The following is a 17,203-nucleotide window of genomic DNA, read 5'->3' on the forward strand; positions in this document are numbered from 1 at the left end:
AAAAGCCATGCTGATCTAGTCCACCAGGACTTCAAGCTACAGAACTTCAGTGTCGCCCTCCCTGCTGCTTAGCAATCATATTCTTAAACTCATTTCATTTAAACATCAGTAAACATTTATGGACTGCTTCCCATCAGGTCAGGAGGAGGCTGTTCAGATGAGTAAAACTCTCTTCTTGTCTTCAAGTAATTTATAATCTAATAGGATCAACAAGGAGAGACGTGTCAACAGAGAAAAAATAAATCATTAACTTGAAATAGTATCAGAGAGAATGTCCCAGAAAAGTCAGTAGCATTTGAGTTAGGCTTTGAAAAATGAGTAGGCTGAATAAGAGATGAGAGAGGCAGGGAGAAGAGAGCTGGAGGGAGGATTCCAGATACACAGAAGGGCACTAAAACAAGGCGTGCAGTCACGTGGGGGTCTGCCCAGCACGTTTTTGGCTACAGCTGTTCCAAACTGTTTCACTTCTTAAGCCCTTAACCCTGTCCTCACTCATGTGATGCTTTCCAGAAAAGACTGGAAGCCATCCAATATCCATCAATTCTTTCTCCATTATATAAGACTCTTCAGCATCATGTATTCTGCCCTTCCCACCTCTCTGAGAAAAGTGTTTTCTCCTCTCTCTGCATATTCTGTTTCTTCAGCAAATATTTATTGAGCTCGCAGACTAGGTACTGTGCTCGGAGCTGGAAAACAAGAATGAGAAAGAGTTCCCACGCTGAGGACCCCACAGGAGAAAACTAGGGGAGAAGCAAGTAAGAGGAAATAAAGGTAAACACTGACTGATCATATACTTGAAGTATTTTCAGTATACAAGTTTGCCCCTCATTTCAACCAACACTACTGTTGTGATAATTCTCATGTCCGTATCTCTATTCCCAACATATTTTTGAACTGCCTGGCCACTACGTATTTTTATCCTCTCCAATCTACATAATAATGTAAGGTAATGCCAAGTTAATATTAATGTAAAACATTAGCTCTTTTCCAGCTCAGAAACCTTTAATGGTTCCCCACCACCTCTGAATGATGACCAGATTCAGCTTATTGTCCTCAAAATGATCTCTGCTTCACTTTCCCAATCTTGTTCTTATGTGGTCCATTTCACATACCTGGGTGCAATCAGATTAGGAAACTGAGAGTCCTTATAACTGATTAAATTCAGCTTTAAATCCTAACTCTAGAAATCATATTTCTCTCTCTCTCTCTCTCTCTTTCCCTCTCCCCTCTCCCCTCTCCCCTCTCCCCTCTCCCCTCTCCCCTCTCCCTTCTCCCTCTCCCTCCTTCTCTCTCCTTCGCTCTCTTATATGTATATTACATCCCTCAGAGAGCTAGTCTTTCCCCCAGTAATCAGCAACCCTGCAGGCAGCAGTAGACAGTAAGTAGCCAGGACCTGACTAATGGTCACATGGTCTGGACCTCTGGCAGGCTAAAGCTAATGTGTTGACCTAAGTTATGTTTCAGCAGCTGAGCCCTAAGGTGGAACGACCCCCTGGCTACTTTTTAATAAAACCAGACAGAGGGACACCCGAACAGACCTCAAAACTGTCCTCAAGACCTGAAGAAATGATTTATTACACTTACCTCACCTCTGACCAATCAGCTCCCAGCACAACGCCAAACCCCCTAAGCCACAGTGTCTGGTGATTTTGCCCTACAAAATCTGCAACCTACAGACGTTGGGGAGCTTGGGCTTTGGAGCATTAGCTTCCCGTTCTCCTGGGAGGCACCATTCATAATAAAATAGCAATGCTTTCTCCACTGCAATTCTTAATGTTTAGAGTTTGGCTCTGCTAGCACTGGGTGGACAAACTCTGTTCAATAACAATTACATTATTTCCCTTTCTTTAATGAGTTGTGCTTTCTTTGTACTCATATGCCTTTGCCCACTGCATTTTTCCACTTAGAAACTCCATTTTCTCCGTGTCTCCACATAAAGAATCACTATTCATTCTTTTAAATCCAAAATCAGTGTTAATCATGAAATCTTCCGATAATGACACTCAGACTAAGTATGGTCTCTGTTCTTTGCTCTCATCCATAGCATTTTTTTTGCACTATTTTTATGTGAGGAGAAATTGTGAAAGACTTTGTTTTTGGGCACGTAAGTTGCTAGGTCCCCTTTCTCTAATGCTGGGCATTGTCCAGGAGCTCCCTCAGGCCATTCTGATTTTATGTCTGTTGCCTGTGATATTCTTTGGCTAGGCGATTTTGCAACTCTGCAGTCATTTATTCCATTTACTGAAAACATACTCTGTGCTTGGCACTATGCTAGAGATGATAACAATACAAAGAAATGAGTTTATTAAATGTTAGGGACCAGGACATGCCACCCCCAAATATCCCACTTTAATATCCATAAGAATTAATTTCATCTAAAGGCATTTGAGCTCCAGAAATCCCTTATCTGCCTAAAAGCAGAGTCTCCTGTACGACTTAGTTAGAAATCCCCTCCCCCAGAGCAACTCTGATATTGTCCTCTGGGAGACCAGATACACCACGCCCAGGTAGACATGGCTCAGCAGATGAGGTCGGTCACAAACTGCTCTATCTCCCATCTATTCTCCTAGGGACCCATTTATCTTTCCAAAAGCTGTTTGCTTTTCCATAAGTGCCCTTTCTTCCCCTCTCTTTCCCCACTAAGTTAGGTGTATTGAGCCCCAGTTCTAACCACCTCTTTGCGTTACTCATCTCTTGGTACTCCCATATGTTGTTACATATGTGATACACAGCTTAATAAACTTCTCGTTTGTCTTTTGTCAAGCTAATTTACAGTGCCCCCACCTGAGAACCTGGGAGAGTAGACTAAAAAAGATGATTTTTTAAGTCCCCTACAGTTTTAAAAGACAACTTAAAAAAAACCAAAACCAAAAAAAACTAATGACAGAAAATAAACATGTATCAAAGATTGTATTTAACTCATTAATGATGGAACTAGAGACATATTACAACAGGTTCAGATGAGAATTGGATGAAAAGAGATTTCTCCTTTGGACAATTCATTTGCATCTACGAACAGGAACAATTTGTTTCCCTATATATAGGAAACGTGGCATCACCATCAGCATTCCACAAGTTAATTTCAATTTCTGTGGAAATTTATGCATAAGGAAAACTAGACCCTAATTCATCTCCAGGAAACCTAGACTCTCAGCATGAAGATAATGTTCAGGAGGCAGCTCCCAGTGGTGTGTGTGGGGAGTGGGTACAAGTTTTCAGGTTGGGGTAGGGAGAGGTTCTCTATTAATAAGATGAGAAGGGGAATTAGGTCTCTGGAAGGCTGCTCCCCCTGCCCCCACTCCACTACTGCCTCCTCCCTTAGCATGTGGTCTCCTCGTTCAACTCACTGAGTGTCTAGATTAAAGTACCTGAAGGGTTACTGGGAAGAATACTGGGGGGAGTGTTTCCTTCTGACAGATGAGGGATGGAGGGGAAATGGAGGATGATGGAGCTTCACTAGGACAGCAGCATCAGGCTGCTCCCAAAGGCTCAAGTGAACTCTTCAAAGATGTTTTTTAGCAAATTGGTAAGCATGACCAGTTAGAGAATATTTAGGAGATGGAAGAGAGGATAGGAGGAAGAGGAGCTGTCATCCAGAGGTAAGGCTGGAAATGCAAGCAAAGGCTGGACTAGAATGTTGAGCTAAAGAGATCCAAGGTGATGGTCATTTATTCAACAAATTCTGAGCCTCCACCATGTACCAGCACCTATTATAGGTGCTTTGGAGACATCAGTGTATACAACGTGTAAAAATCCCAGCCATCTAAGTGGTAGGAAATACACAGAAAAACATGTGGTGCATTTGACAGCATAAAAATACTATGAAAATAATAGAGCCAGGAAGGGGGATTGTGGGCCAGGGCAGGACATTGCAATTTAAATAAGGTTGTCAAGCTAGACCTCACTGTAGGGTGACAGAGCAAACACTTGAAGAGGATGGGGAACTAGCGCAGGAGCTATCTAGGGGAAAGAGAGTTCTAGGCAGAGGAAAGAGCCAGTGCAAAGGCCCTAAGTTGGAAGGGTGCCTGGCTTGCATGAGGAACAGCAGAGGCCAGATAGCTGGAGCCAGGATAGCAGATGAGGTCAGGCAGTGGGGCCAGGTCATGCAGGGCTGTGGTCTGCTGTAAAGATCATGGCTTTTACTCAGAGGGAAAAAGGGGGCTTAAGGATTTTGAGCAGAAGAATGTCATGATATGATTTATGTTTTGAGAAGCTGTAGGAGGCCAAGAGTGGAAACAGGAAAACTAGTCAAGAGGCTACTATAGTGAAGATTTGGACGAGTGATGCACTGCCTCCAGGATGGTAGCAATGGAAGTGATCAGATTCTGAACGTATTTTGAAGATAGAACCAACTGGATTTTTCAGTAGACTGACCACCTCATTTAAATATATATTGTGATTATGACAAAATGAGGGGAGTCAAGGACCATTCCCAGGTTTTGGCATGAACCAGAAAGAAAATTGCCATCAACAAAGTGGGGGGGAAGCTGGGCAGAGAGGTTTGGGGTCAGAGTGTGTTTTGGCGGAGAGGAGGATTAGAAGTTTAGTTTGGGACTTAACTGCATTTGAGATCCCTGTTAGACACCCTAAGGAGGCATTGAATAAGCACTTGCATATATATGAGTCTGGCGTTCAGGGGTGAGGCCTACACTGGAAATATGCATTTGGGAATTATAAGCATGTGGATGGCATTTAAAGCCATGAGACTAGATAAGATGGCTGAGGGCATGAAAATAAAGGCCAAAAAAAGAGAAGAGAAAATGAGGCTATCCAAACAGAGGATAGCTAAACACAAAAATGAGAACTGGGGACAAAAAAAGGGGGGGTTCTATGGAAAGTAATCTCACAGCATGATCTGATCATGAATTCCTAACTGAGCAGGTCCTGGTGGGTAGTCATCCCAGGCATATAACCTTTTTTTTTTTTTTTTTTTTTTTTTTTTTTTTTTTTTTTAAGGATGTGCAGTTCCCAGTGGCCCCTGTGGGAATCTAACCTGCAACCTTGGTCTTACCAGCACCACGCTGCAACCAACCGAGTTAACTGGCCACCCCATAACTTCTTTAGTTAAAGGTTTTTCTTTGTAAGCCCTATCTATTGTTTCTGTGCATCTAGGTTAATGCACTTTTGAAATAATAATCACTCTCAAGCTCAAGAGAGCATATAATCTTGTTAACTATCCTGTAACCCAATCCCCACGTTGCTTTCTGCATGAAAGAAACCCCAAACTATTATTCTCTGAAGCATTTATCTCAGTCTGTGTTGAGATCTTGCTTCCAGGTATATTGCTTTTCTGTACTGAATGAGCTCAAATAAATTTTTTTGAGTTCAAACAAATTTTTATGAAATTTAAGTTCGGACATTGTTACATCAACAGAACTTAGAGTGAAATACCACCAACCTCAGAGTCAAATAAATGTCATCTTCGATCTCTTTAGCTTCACATTTCAAGTCCAGCCTTTGCTTGCATTTCCAGCCTTACCTCTGGATGACAACTCCTCTTTCTCCTCTCCTCTCTTCCATCTCCTAAACATTCTCTAACTGGCCACGCTTACCAATGCTGTAAAACATCTTTGAAGAGTTCACTTGAGCCTCTGGGAGCGTCCTGTCGTAGTGAAGCTACCATCATTCTCCATGTCCCCTCCACCCCTCATCCCAGTCAGAGGAAACACCCAGTACTCTTCCCAGTAGCCCTTGGTACTGTAACCTAGAGACTCAGTAAATTGAACCAGGAAACCACATACTGAGGGAGGAGGCAGTACGGGAGTGGGGGGCAGGAGGAGCAGCCTTCCAGAGACCTAATTCCCCTCCTCATGTCAGTACAGACCCTCTCCCTACCCCAGCCTGAAAACGCCCCCACCCCCCACATACACCACTGGGAGCTGCCTCCTGAACGTTATTTTCATGCTGAGAAATATTCTGGAAAGTACAGGAAATGCATGATTTCAATTAAATGTCCAGTATTTATTCCCGGACAGATACTTTGTCTTGAAGCTGCAAGTTATGAGGGAGGGGGCAGAGGGAAGGAAGGGGATTTAGCTGTAGGAATCTTGGGTTCAGATCCTACCTCTGAAATCTATTTTGTGCAAGGGCCTTCGCCTTTTAAAGTCTAAAAGGTTTAGAGTCCAAGTTTTCTGGATATGAATTAAGGTCTAATTTTACTCATATATTAAAAGAAAATTAGGATAATAATTCTTATCCTGCCCACTTCACAGGCTTATAGTGAGACAAGAGGACAACTTTTTACTGTTGTTAGTCAGAAAGGTCAGCTGCTGGAACCTGGTAAGTGTCCCAAGAATATCCGTCCTAGGATACCCATGGGCATCAAGGAGCCTTGGGACGCAAATCACAAAGATCCGCATACCAGCCAACAAGGGACTGTCCTTCTAACTGCACTTACACAGTAAGGCCCAAAAGTGTCCTAAGCTGATCTTTCCCTAATTTAAACACTAAAAATCAAGCCTAGGGGTGGAGATTAACCATGCAAATGAGACATGTGGTGCATGAAGAAGCATGTAGACTCACTGCACATGCTTGTAGAAGCATGTAGAAGGCGCCAAGAAACCTCCGCCTTCACATGCATGGACATGGTTTTCACCCTGTCGAGCTCTCTTTAAAACCCTGCCCCAACTTCTTCTGCCCAGGAGCCACCCGAACCTTTCTCTGCATTGTTGCCTGTACACAAGCTTAATAAACCTTCACCTCTAGCCTGAACTTTCTGTGGTGATTTCTCTTGGTTTCTATCCTGGGAGATCACAAGAACCTAGGGCAAGGTAGGTAGTAATAGTAAGAATTTTAAAAGATGAAATCTGTGAAAGGGCATTGTTTCTTTACTCAGTAGCCATTTAGTGATTAAGCACAGGGCTTGGTTCAGGGCGTAGGAATGTGAATTAGACGCAGAAAGGAAAATCCATCAACACAATGCAATACATTCAGTCAGGGATTTTTGTTTTTACTTCACAAACGTGTGGTATTTATCTTGTGCTAGCACTGTTCTGAATACTTTACAAATATTAACTACATTCAAGTAAAAATGAGGCCAGCCTGGTGGCTCAGGTGGTTGGAGCTCCGTGCTCCTACTGCCAAAGGCTGCTGGGATTCCCACATAGCCAGTGGGCTCTCAACCACAAGGCTGTCGGTTTGACTCCTCGAGTCCCACAAGGGATGGTGGGCTGCGCCCCCTGCAACTAACAACGGCAACTGGACCTGTTGCTTAACTGCACCCTCCACAACTAAGACTGAAAGGACAACAACTTGACTTGGGAAAAATCCTGGAAGTACACACTGTTCCCCAGTAAAGTCCTGTTCCCCTTCCCCAATTAAATCTTTTAAAAAAAGAAAAAGAAAAAATGGCACAGGATACAGTGAAAAGTTGAAGACAAGATTGAGGAGATTCAAGATGTCTCTCCAGTAAATAGCTTAAAGGCCATTCTTTTGACAAATATTTGTAGAGTGCCTTCATGAGGGTGGTACATACCTCTTAATCTGAAGCGGGGGCCTGCAGGTGAACAAAGTAGTACTTTGCTAGAACAAAGTAGTTCTTTTGGGCCCTCCTGTATTCACTAATTCATGACTGCATTGGCCAATGAGACTGGGTGTGCTAGGGAGAAGTTCTTAGGACCGGGGAGAGGTTTCTATTCTATTCTTACCCCTTAACACACAACCACCCTCATGTGCCAGGCTGTGCCCAGTACCTTTTCTGAGTCATTTCCTAGTCCCACTTTGACGCTTTTTTTTTTTTTTTTTTCACTGCTTTTTGTTTTTACCCCAATCAGATGAAGGGAACCAAAATGTTGCCACTTTAAGCTTGTTTTTGGGATACTAAGCTCTTTATTAAGAAACAAGACTCAGAACCTTTGATCCTCCCTCCATTCCTGCCCAGGAGATTCAGACAGGAAAGCCTGCTTTAGGAAGGGAGACTTGGCTAAACTGCTTTAAGAATCTTCACCCTGGCACTTTTGGGGCTGATGTTTGGATATGGAACAAATAAGCTTAGAACACTTACTAAGCTCTCAATGTTATTTTCTTTCTTTCTTTCTGACTTTTTCATATCTATGTACTTTGTAGTTGCATAACCACCTACAAGGAAGTCAGGTTGTGCTTCCTAGGAAGAATGAAGAGATTTTAAACCTAGAGATCAGTAAAGGCTGGGTAATTTTTCAGGAACTTTGGGGTTTTGTGGGCTTTGGCTTTTGGGAGGTTTGGTCTGGGGGATTTCTTTCTTCATTTTGATATTTGAACTAACATCAGGAAATATTTTTGTCTTGAAAGGTACATGTGACTTTAGAGGGCCTTAGTAGGTGTGGGCCAGAGTAGACTGGCTGCTTTGGACTAGAAGTATACTACAGTAGGAGCATTCAAACTTTTGGAGCAGACTCACAATAAGAAGTACATTTTTCTTCATGACCCATCATACACATAGCATACACATATGTAACTGAAACATAAACTTCATGAAACTGTGTGCAATACCCTCTGATATTTTCTAGTCTATGTTAAAACAAAACATCTGGCTGCTAAGGATCCACTATGGGCTCACAATTTTGAAAAAATGCTTCACCAGGGCAAAGTGACTGAGAGACCTGTTGGGAAGTCTAACAGTCTACGTTCTTTTTTTTTTTTTAAATTAAATTTATTGGGGTGACAATTGTTAGTAAAATTACATAGATTTCAGGTGTACAATTCTGTATTACATCATCTATAAATCCCATTGTGTGTTCACCACCCAGAGTCAGTTCTCTTTCCATCACCATATATTCGATCCCCCTTACCCTCATCTCCCACCCCCCACCCCCCGCCCCCGTTACCCTCTGGCTAATGGGAGCTCCCCCACTTACAGTTGCGTGCCTCGGGTCAGTTAATTAACCTTTCTAAACCTTAAGCTTCTCAATTGTAAAATGGGGATAAGCTGCTTCAAGGATTTTTTGGGAATGAGATAGTAAGCATTCACAATTGCTTTTATAACTCTGCTTCTGCATTCAAGAGAGCCCCTAAGGTTTCCAAAATTGTTCAGCCCTGTACCCCAAGAATATTAATCATTCCATATGTTTATATAGCAAAGCCCCCGTGGTAAAAGCCCCGTCTATGTCCCATTACCTGTGCACACTGTGGACCTCTGAAGGAGGCAACTAAAGCCAGTGAGCCTGAACCACACCTCATCTTTGGCCCCTGCCCTCACATCTCTGAATAGCCTAGCCCCCAAACCCAATGTCCCTTGATTCTGAACAGTGTCTCTTGATGTGTCTTTGTCTTGGATCATGCAGTCTTCACCTGAAATGTCTTCCCTCTTTTATTTCTGCTTAAACAACACCTACGAAGGCCTCAAGAGCAGGATCAAGAGTTGCTTCTGTATATACTGTACAGGCTCTCCTCGTGATTGTTTTTCTCCCCTTTCCCCAAAATCCTGTTCTAACATTTAATGAAGAAAAAAAGAAATAACCACATGTAAGCAGTTCATCTTTGGAAAGCAGAGATTATACAACTCCAAAATAATCTTTATATAATTAAAATAACCCTTATTTAGTATGAGAATGTCACATACACCTCTGACTTGGACTGTGGCTCAGTTATAGCCTTACAATTTGTCTCAGTTATTTTCAGACATACATTGAATCTCAGATATCTGTGTGTCTCTTATTTTGTTTTGTTTTTAGTTCTAGGAGATGTAGTATTGAGAGTAAGGTATTGATCGAAGTGTGATGGGAGAACAATGAACATAAATTTAATTATTTTGCAAACAAACAAAAATGTTAAATATATGAATTGCAGCTGTTCTGGGGCTGTTAATCATATGACATTCCTGGTGGACCTGTTCCAGATGCATTTTTAACAAGAGGAGGCAGGGCAATTTGTTAGGACTTGTATGGAGCAGATGGATCAGCTCAACTTTCTGGCAGTTGCTCTGCCATCCTATGCCCTGTGTAGCAAAGGGATGTTTTGTTTTCGATCAGGATTTTTCTTGCTTAAAGCCAAAGAGAACGGGGAAAGGATGAAGGTGTTGCCAAGCAGTTTGGCATGGGGATTAGAACACCTCTGGCCTAATTTCTCCATCTAAAGAATAGAGGGGAAAGGTTTCTGTTGTGTGTTCCTGACCAACGTTGGAGTAGGTGGTCACTCTTACTTTGGAAATTCTGTTTCCATTCCTAGGACTAGGAGGAAAACTTTAGAGTTCTAGTGGCCATCCTACCTAGGCTGAAATTAAAATGTTCCTGAGACTGCTTACCCACCCCTAAATGTTCCCCACATATATGAGCATTCTAGACAAAAGAGATAAAAAGCACACACACACAAAACACCTTTTCTGTTCAGATTGAAATGCAGAGCTAAACTTGGGATCTAGGACACTGGTTAGTCTATTTTAAGCACCACATCCATTCTAACCCTTCCTGTATTTTCTTTCTCAGTCACCCTCACACTCATTTTTAAGACCCTGACAATTAAAAAGCTTTGGCAATGTTACCCACTAGATTTTTATTAGCCCCTTCTTGATACTCCAACTATGGTTGTAGGTTTTTAAATAATTTTTTAATTTTTCAGTTATAGTTGACATACAATTTTATATTAGTTTCAGGTGTACAACATAGTGATTAGACATTTATGTAACTTATGAGGTAGATTTAGTACCTATCTGATGCCATATATAGTTCTTACAATATTCCTTATGTTATACTTTTATTTCCTCATGACTATCTTGTAAGTACCAATTTTTACTTAATCCCTCCCCATTTTTACCCACTCCCCAACCCCCCTCCCATCTGGCAACCATGAAAGTGTTCTCTGTATTTGTGAGTTTATTTCTGTTTTGTTTTTTCATTTATTTTATTCTTTAGATTCCACATATAAGTGAAATCATATTGCATTTGTCTTTCTCTGTCTGACTTACTCTACTCTGCATAATATCCTTTAGGTCCATTCACGTTGTTGCAGATGGCAAGATTTCATTCTTCTTTATGGCTAACATTCCACTATAAATATATGTACCACCTCTTCTTTATCTATTCATCCACTGATGGACACCCAGGCTGCCTTCATATCTCGGCCATTGTAAAAAAAAATGCTGCAATGAATATATGTTTGCACATGTCCCTTCCAAGTACTGTTTTGGGTTTCTTTGGGTAAATATTCCAAAGTGGAATTACTGGGTCCTTCTTTGTCTTTTGTTATAGCCTTTGTTTTATAGTCTGGTACAAATACTGCTACCTCAGCTTTTTTTGTTTGTTTCCATTTTCATGAAATATCTTTTTCCATCCCTTTACTTTTAGTATATGTGTGTCTTTCTGTTGTCATGCAGCAGCCTACCCATCTGTCCCCTCGTACCTACCCCTAAAGAAAGGAGAGTCTGTAAGACGGATCCTTTCAGGGACTTTGCTTCACCTTTGTGCTTACACCTCATGTCTCCCTGTTTGGCCCCAAAGGATGGCTGGTCAGCCAATGACGGGTAAGATTCCTCAAGGGAGGAACAACCTAAGCCAGGCACAATCGCATAGGGGCCATCAGGAGAACTTACGGGGTTGATAGAGGTGGGCATAGACCCCCACGTTCCCCTGGCTGAGGAGAGCTTCTGCCTTTGTGGCTGCATTCCTTCCCACAACCTGCTTGGGAAGAGATTCAATGATGTGATAACAGTTCTCCATCTATTCATATCAGTAAGTTTCAGCATAAAGGTTTTGTCCCTTGAGGAGGTACATACATCCTGAGACTTACGGTTCCGCTGCTTGCAGGCAAGGGTGATTAGTTTCAGTTTCCTAGTATAATGTATAACATTCACAGACTGTGGAGAAAACAATATTACTTCCCTGTGTGTGCATCAATAAAAGCCACAAGGTGGCCTGATTCGGGGCTCTCAGTCCTTTGAGGCTCTGAGACCCTTGGCCCCTAGTGCATACATCTCTTGACTTCTGTTTCTTTCTTAACCCTTCGCCAGCCCTTCTCGTTCTCTCACTGCTCGTGTTGCGCTGGATGCGACATCTTTCGATCTGAAATGAGTCTCTTGTAAGCAGCATATGGAAGAGTTGTTTTCTTATCCATTAAGATACTTTATGTCTTTCTATTGGAGTACTTAATTCATTTACATTGAAAGTAATTCTTGATAGATATGTAGTTATTGCCATTTTATTATTCATATTTTTTTACCTCCTTTTTTTCCTTCTTCTTAATCAAGTCCCTTTAACATTTGCAATACTGGTTTGGTGGTGATGAAGTCTTTTAGCTTTTTCTTGTTGGGAAGCTCTTTATCTGTCCTTCAATTCCAAATTATAGCTTTGCTGGATAGAGTAATCTTGGTTGTAGGTCCCTGCTTTTCATCATTTTGAATATTTTGTAACAATCCTTTCTGTCTTGCAAAGTTTCTGTTGAGGAATCAGTTGACAGTCTTATTGCAGCTCCCTTGTAGGTAACTGTTTTTCTCTCACTGCTTTTAGGATTGTCTGTCTTTCACTTTTGGCATTTTAATTATGATGTGTTTTCATGTGGGCCTCTTTGGTTTCATCTTGTTTGGGACTCTTTGAACTACCTGGGCTTGTGTGTCTATTTCCTTCACCAGGTCAGGGAAGTTTTCTGTCATTATTCTTCAAATAGGTTTTCAATTCCTTGCTTCCTCTCTTCTCCTTCTGGTACCCCTATGATGCGAATATTAGTATGCTTGATGCTGGCCCAGAGACCCTTAAACTATCTTCATTTTTTTGGATTCTTTGTTCTTTTTGCTGTTCTGATTGGGTATTTTCTGATACCTTATTTTCCAAATTACTGATTCTATCCTCTGCTTCTTCTAATGTCATCTAATGTACCCTTGATTCCCTTTAATGTATTCTTCATTTCAGTTTTTATATTCTTCATTTCTGACTGGTGTGTTTTTTTATGTTTTCTACACCATTTTTATATCTATCTCTGTTGAAGTCCTCCCTGAGATTATTGTACATACTTATAACCAATATTTTGAATTCTGCATCTGGTAGATTGCTTGTCTCCATTTTGTTTAGTTCGTTTTCTGGAACTTTGTTCTGTTCTTTCATTTGGGACGTTTCTTTGTCTCCCCATTTTGGCTGTCTCCCTGTGTTTGTTTCTATGTATTGGGTAGAGTTGCTATGTCTCCCGGTTTTAATAGAGTGGCCTTATATAGTAGGTGTGCTGTGGGGCACAGTGGCGCAGTGTCCCTGGTCACCTGAGCCATGTGCTCCAGGTGTGTCACTTGTGCGCGTTGTATGTGCCCTCCTATTGTAGTTGAGCCTTGGTTGCTGTTTGCACATCAATGAGAGGGATTGATCCTGGGGCTCACTGGTTGTAGTGACTGGCTGTGATTACAGTGGAGGAGCTGTTGTGCAGAATTTACTTTAGCAGGGCTCCGGTGCTTGCCCAGTCTGTTGTTAGGGTGTGTGGTCTGAGGAGGCAGCTGTGCGGTGCTCCTGGCAGTCTGAAGTTGGCCACTGGGTGTGTCAGTTCCAGGGTCTTTTGGGATGGGCCCTACCACAGGCCAAGTTTAGCAGCAGCCTGTGCCATGCCTCGGGCCACCTGGAATGAGCCACAAAGCAATCCACAGATGGCTACCATCTATGCTGGGCTTGTAGGTGCCTGGGGAGAGGCCAAGTCGTGAACCAAGGTCTGCTGCTGCTAGTACTGGGTTTGCAGCTGCTCAGCAAGAAGTATGGGGCACACCTAGGCCATGCAATGCTTGTTTGGGGTTTGTGAAGGTTTTAGGAAAATCTTCAGCATGAACCAAGACAGGCCATTCATATGGAAAAGCCACTGGAAGCAGCTTGGGTGGGCCTGCAAATTGGGTGGGGTGGGGTTTCAGGGAATGACCTCAGCAGGCAAATGGTTTAGCCAGGTTTGTGGAAACTCAGATATGGCAGCCACCTTTGTCTGCATGCTGGGAGTGGGGCAGGCTCAGCAAAGGAACAGTGGCTTTGGCAGCTCTGCTGTCTGGAAGAAAGCTGCCCCTCCAGTCCTCGTCCTGAAGCCAGACAACTCAGTTCCTCCCTGTATGTCCCTGGAGCCTTCTGAGCAGCTGCCCCAGAACTGGACCACACAGCGAGTGGGTCTGTTAAGAGGAACACCTGAGACTCCAGCAGTCTCCCATCTCATTAGCCACCATCTTCACTGGTTTTCACAGCCAGAAGTTGTAGGGACTTCTCTTCCCAGCACTGCAACCCTGGGCTGGGACCCCTTGCTCCTCAGGGGGGGAATTTCACAGTCGAGATATCCTGATTTTTAACTACCTGTTCCATGTATCTGTTCCTCGTACCATCTCTAGGTGGCTTCTTCTGTATATTCTTAGTTGTAGGACTTATCTGCAGCTTGACTTCAGGTACTTCTCAAGGATGGTTCTTCTGTAGTTCAGTTGTAATTCTGATGTGGTCATGAGATGAGGCAAACACAGCATTTCCTACTCCATCATCTTGACCAACCCTCCCCATGACTGTATTAAACCCTTATTGTATAGCCTGAAATTGTTTAACTGATATTCTTTCTACTCAAGTCCCCCTTTAATCAGTGTGCTACACAGTGCCAGAGTAATTGCTCTAAAATGCAAATCTGTCCCTTTCCCTCTTAACATCCTTCATGAACTCCATAACATTATAAGAAAAATTCTAAGCGTCCTGGTATGGCACACAAGACCTTTCATGTTCTGTTCCTAGAACCTCTGCAGGCTCATATATATATTTTTTTATTATTTTTTTTTTTATTGGGGAATATTGGGGAACAGTGTGTTTCTCCACGGCCCATCAGCTCCAAGCTGTTGTCCTTCAATGTAGTTGTGGCGGGCACAGCTCAGCTCCAAGTCCAGTCACCATTTTCAATCTTTAGTTGCAGGGGGCACAGCCCACCATCTCATGATGGGGAATTGAACTGGCAACCTTGTTGTTATGAGCTCATGCTCTAACCAACTGAGCCATCCCAGCCACCCCTCTGGAAGCTCAGCGGCAGCTTGCTGTCTTCAGTCTAGTTGTGGAGGGCGCAGCTCACTGGCCTATGTGGGAATCGAACCGGCAACCGTGTTGTTCAGAGCTTGTGCTCTAACCAACTGAGTCATCTGGCCACCCTAGGCTCACATAATTCACTTTACCTGCATATGAATTCCCAGAATTTTTCAGCCTTTGTGTCTATACTCTGATTTCCTCAGGGAAATGCCTCCTACCAACACCCAGATGAGCTGTGCCTTCTTACATGAAGCGCTCCTTGACCTCTTCCCTCCTCCAACTACTCTTGGCCAATGGTTCCTCCATTGTATTCATCTACGGCATTCTGCTTGTCTCTATCATGATATGTATCTCTTCAATTAGCTCCTTCATGATAGAGTATGTGTATAGTGGGAATCCCTATTTATTAAATTTAACTAAAATGATTTTTTAATTGATTTTTTATTGAGGTAACATTGGTTTATACTAAGTTGATTCTTAATCTTGTAGAAGTTCCAATACTGGCAAGCTTTTTCCAGTATCAGGGTCTTTGCATAATTAGATCTAGAATAATTTTCTTCTTATTTCCTACATAGCACATATTACAATTTCAAATTATTTATGAAGGTAATATAGCGAATAGTTAATAGCCCGGGAACTTACATCAGAATGTCTAATTTCAAAATGCAAAATGGGTGACCTTAAGCAATTTTCTCACTTTATATGTCTATGTGCACATGCCTCAGTTCCTTATTTGTAAAAGGGGACTAAAAATCCTGGTTATGAGCATTAAGTTAAATAAGCTAATATTTGCTAAATGAGATAATATTTGCTAAACAAACTTGTGTGTGGTATGTAGCTAATATTTATTGCTCTTTATTTAAAAAACATTTTTTAATTAATGAATGTCATTTCCCTGTAAGCTCCAAGAAGCTAAGGACTGTGATATCTTCACTATTGTAGCCTGGCATGGCATACTAGTAAGTGCAAAATAAATTTGTGTAATCTGAATGGCTGAATAAATGACAATACGTACTTTAGAATATTAACTGAAGATAAGGAGGGAACTGTGACTGCTTATCACAGTGATATCAGAAGCCACATCAGCAGCTTCTTTAATCAACAATTAACTTTCTAACCCTTATATTCACTTGGCTACATAACCAAGCAATTCTGTTTTTCTTTAGTTTAAGTGACAACACTTGGGTGAAAGTTAGATGAATGGAGTCATTCTTGGATTTTTATTAGAGGAAATTGTTCTCTTATTTACTTTACTCAGAACTGAGAGTATCATGTCTAGGACTGACGACGAAGTTGTTGGAAAAACAAGCTCAGGTTAAGGTGACCTTGCTCTACAGAGAACAGAGAGCGTCTTAGGGTGATGTGCCATGGGAACAAAATGACAAGCAGTATCAAAATAACAAGGCAATGTAGGCAGCTTTTTAAGCACGTTAAATTCCAACAGTGATCCTGTAATGTATTCTTAGTGAAAACCTTAGCTTCTGCCCAGAAAAAAACATCTTATGAAATAGACAGAGGAGAGAAAAGGACAACTTTTCACTTTTTAGTAGGGAAAGAAGTAAAGTTCTGAAAAAGAAAGTCTAATATCAGCTTCCCTAGGTTATGGGTTTTTTTAAAAAATCAGAAGACTTTCAACAAAAAGATTTTTAGAAATAAGTCAATGGATAAAGGGAGTGAGAATAGTTATGCTGGAAAGCCTAGGTTGAGGAGAGGCACAGTGGCTGAATACAGTCAAGGCAGAAAGGGTAACAGCAGGTTACTTAGTTCTCATCCTCTGATAAAGGCTGTCCAAGTGGATGGTCAGAAGCAGAACACTACAACTTTCATTCACACGGCCAGAAGCTTGTAAAAAACCAGTGGACCATAATGGTGGCCCTACACAACCAGAGCACTGAAGGCCCAGGGCCAGCTCCTTTATTTTCCAGCTCTAGAATCAGTATCAATTCTTTTGCTGGCCAACTAAATATGTGTTAAACATTTTTATCCCCATCCTGTACTTGTTCCTCTGTATCATATGTTGTTTACCATATTACATAATCTTAAGGGCTTGGAAGTCATGACTGTGCAAAGCTCAAACATAGGCAGGTCGTAATGGTCTTAGAGGAGGGAGAAGAGTAGTCTTCCTAGTGTCGGTATAGTTCTGTCCCACTAGACTAGAGAATCAAGCTACTGCATCTTAGTCCCCTTCTTAGGAAGGACAGTCATAGTGCAGATTCCCTCCTTGGGCAAATGGCAGATGGCTTTCTAGTACTTCCCGCTTGCCCAAAGAACATAGGCCCTCTTATCCTCAC

The 17,203-nt window shown here is 42.0% G+C and overlaps 1 protein-coding gene across 1 annotated transcript in view; it reads right to left on the reverse strand.

The window, feature by feature from the left end:
* The window catches only part of CLMP (CXADR like cell adhesion molecule), a 111,680-nt gene that overhangs the window by 5,006 nt on the left and 89,471 nt on the right, over window positions 1-17,203 (reverse strand). The gene's annotated exons all lie outside the window — the stretch shown is intronic.

Source organism: Rhinolophus sinicus, chromosome 9 (genome assembly GCF_057876585.1).
Source record: "Rhinolophus sinicus isolate RSI-liver-muscle chromosome 9, RSI-T2T, whole genome shotgun sequence".
Lineage (NCBI taxonomy): Eukaryota > Metazoa > Chordata > Mammalia > Chiroptera > Rhinolophidae > Rhinolophus > Rhinolophus sinicus.